Below are 3,335 nucleotides of genomic sequence, written 5' to 3'. Positions count from 1 at the left end.
CATACATAGATAGGTATGTATGCTCACGAACATTTTGAGATTTGCCTCGCTATTGCCATACGGAATTAGCATTTTTATAATATGTATGTATGTATGTATTTACATATTTTTCTTGATCTCTTTAAAATTCCACTTACTTGCTTTTGTTGTTTCTCGCAATTGGCGTCCAACCCACACTGCTTTTTCCATAGCAGCAGCAGCCCACCCGCCTTCCCATCATAAACCTATGTATGTACATATGTATTTTATTAGTTAATCGCTTGTATGCTCACATTTCTAGGCTCTCTTTGCCACATTCTCTCTTCGCACACTTTACTTTGCCGCACTCTTAAGCCTATTCAGCCGTGTTGTGCCTTTGCTCGCCAATGCAATACAAGTCAACACGTGCTTTTATTACAGCAAACTGCGCGCCCTTACTCCCCCCACGCGACTACTACCAAGCCGACGGTCACTCACTGCATAAACACTCACACAAATGCAACACTCACACTCAAAATAAAAAAATTAAAAATTACGTATACGTTTCGTACAACGCTAGCGTTAATTTTGTTTAGTTGTGTTGGTTCACTCGTCACAACGCAACGATTTCTAGCTCAGCGAGTGATGCATGATGCAACTTATTCTTGCCCATTCGTTGTCTCTGCTAATTTATTGTTGTTGCTATATTGTGGTTCAGGGCCGGCCGCAGTATTTCTCTTTAGGGAGCCGTTTATGTAAAGTCATTCGTAACAACCAAGAATATCATTGTTTTATTTAGAGTATTCAGTATATTGTATTTAATTGTGAATATAATTTAGAAAAACTTAATGAAAAGGTACATGCTATTCACCGAGGTATAGATAAAAATTGTTTTAATGCTGAGTCAACATTAACATCCAGATTGGGATGTATATAGGGAAAAGCTAGCCCATTGTGTGGAGCGAAGGGTATTATAGACCACATAAGAAAAATTTTCTGTAGAATAAACAAAAGTAGAAAAAAAATTTGGTACGGCAAATGTTAAAGCTATTTTTGATAGAAGTTTTTGTTCTGATTACGAATCCGAAAGCATAAAGTTTCCGTCAGCTCCAGATTTGGAAAAAACGAAGTCAAAGTGTCAAAAATTCATGTTTTTTTTTCATTACTTTAGAAGCTCTAGTAAAGAAAAAAAACGATAGCTTATATTCCATACCATCAATCTGCAATTTTCACAGAAACTACTTTGTGATGTTAGAACCAATCTAGGACATATACGACATTTCCACGATTCGTAACTCGCTCTCTAAGTAATCCGCCAGGTAATTCGTGAATTACCTTGTTTCCACGCCACGTTATATCCGAATCTCGTTTGTGTCAAAAGTGCAGAGAGAGGATATTGAATATAAGCCTCGAAAAGGTGTTAGAACCTTCCTGGCTTAAATTAAAGCTAGAACTCTCGACTACTATCTTAAATATTTGAGATCTTAAAATATGTTTTACCATTATAATCTTAAGCTAAATGATGGACAATTTTTATGTATATTTCCCTCCAACAGGGGGAGGTTTAAACCCCCAAAATCCCGCCTCCCCTCCTTGCGGCTTTAAATCGCTTATGCTTTTTTTCTGCTTTTTCCTTATCCCCAACAGGGAAGTCAGAAATAGAAGGGCATTGCCATTTGCATGCTATTTTTATATACAACCACAGCGAGCGTCTGGTGTTGCGTTCTCTTTTCCAAAATCGCTAGTGCTCTCTTTGATTAGACGCATTTTCTCATTCATTGCCGTAAGATTTTACTTGGGTAGTTTTATGCTTCGTATGCAATACACACACACATACTTACACTGATACACTGATACATACTTATTTAGGTGCATATGTATGTATATTCAATTTTTTTATTATCTTACTTGCATTATTTTATTTTGGTTTTGTATTTGTTCCTTTCTTTTGTTATTCGTTTTGATCTGTTTTGTTTTGTTATTTCATGTTTGCATTTTTATTTGCCTTTTGTTTTTGTAAATGTGTTTCTTCGGCGACTTGCGTTTTCTTTCAAGCCACTTGCTTATTTGTCTCAGTGTTTGTATCTAACTGGGCATAATGCATTGGCCAAAAGCAGCTGTGCAAGTTTTAGTTATTTGGTTATGTTTTTCTGTTTTGTTTTGCTTTTTTTGTAGCTTTTGTATGAATTACTCGTTCTACTGGTAGGTACATCTACATAAGTTAAGCTTTATTTCTTGTTATTGTTGTTTCTTTATCACTTTGCTAGCGTTTTCAAGACAAGCTCTATACGAGTTTTTCTTTTGTTCTTTTTCTGTTCTGAAATTCCCTTGCAAACAGCATATTTTTAACAACTCATGCACTTGTAAAAAAAAGATATTAAAATTGTATTTCTTCTTTTTATTGTACAACTGTTTACCGGTATTTTAGTCTAACAAAAAATGGGTTCTTCCATTATGTTTATGGGGCCTTTGATTTTTTCGAATCATAGCTAATTTTCACCACAGCATAATTGTTCATATGTATGTACGCCAACGCCGAGTGTGGTCAGTGCCATAGATCTTCGGTGTGACAGCAACTGGAATGCTCCTAATGTACTTATTCTCGTCTCTGTTCGACATCGTCACGTCTCTGAGCGGCGTAAAAAGACATACAGAATAGGAGAGTTCAATAAAACACGACAGTTGAGTCACTTCTAACTCTTTACAACCAGCGGGAACAGCGCTAAATATTTTCAGCGCTTGAGCATTTTGTCTCTATTTCTACGGCATGGCCTAGCCAGTGAATCTGTTGTCTTTGTCTGTTGTTTTTATCCGCGAAGTTAGAATTCGTACCTAGGTATACTCGAATGGTGGGACAGCAACTCCTGGTCCTGGACCCTTTTTTCATCTCTGTTATAGATCAACAGGGTGGAAAAGTGTGCCCTTCATAATTTAAGTATGTTCTGGACATTGGCCACTAGGTTGCCGTGGTCGATTTTTCAGAAATTCCTTCTGGTCTTGAAACCATATTTTTAAATCTCGCGGTCGCAGCGCTCATTGGTCCACTTCAAGCACTCAAAGAAAAGTTTAAAATCTCTCTTTTCATCACTGGAAATTTTTGCTCCTTTACATGGTAGCTGTGGTAGGCATCGAAAGTCCCCAATTGATTCCAGTCCGTCACATTTCCTGAATGTCGGCGATGTCAACTGAACTTTTCGTGGGTACATCAATCACCCGGGCCGACGCACTTTCCGCATGGATTTGCACACTTTAGGTGCATACTTTCAAATCATAGTCCTTTAAACCTTTGCTTAGGTCGTCAACAAAGGAAAAGGGGGTCAGCTGGGGTTTATTATAGTTGAAATTAGTTTTTACTTGGTAAGCACTCCAACCAGAAA

This window comes from Rhagoletis zephyria, unplaced genomic scaffold (genome assembly GCF_001687245.7).
Source record: "Rhagoletis zephyria isolate East Lansing unplaced genomic scaffold, Rhagoletis_zephyria_1.1 Rzeph_scaffold_00006, whole genome shotgun sequence".
Taxonomy (NCBI): domain Eukaryota; kingdom Metazoa; phylum Arthropoda; class Insecta; order Diptera; family Tephritidae; genus Rhagoletis; species Rhagoletis zephyria.
The sequence above is the reverse complement of the archived record's forward strand: the minus strand, read 5'-3'. Positions refer to the sequence as shown.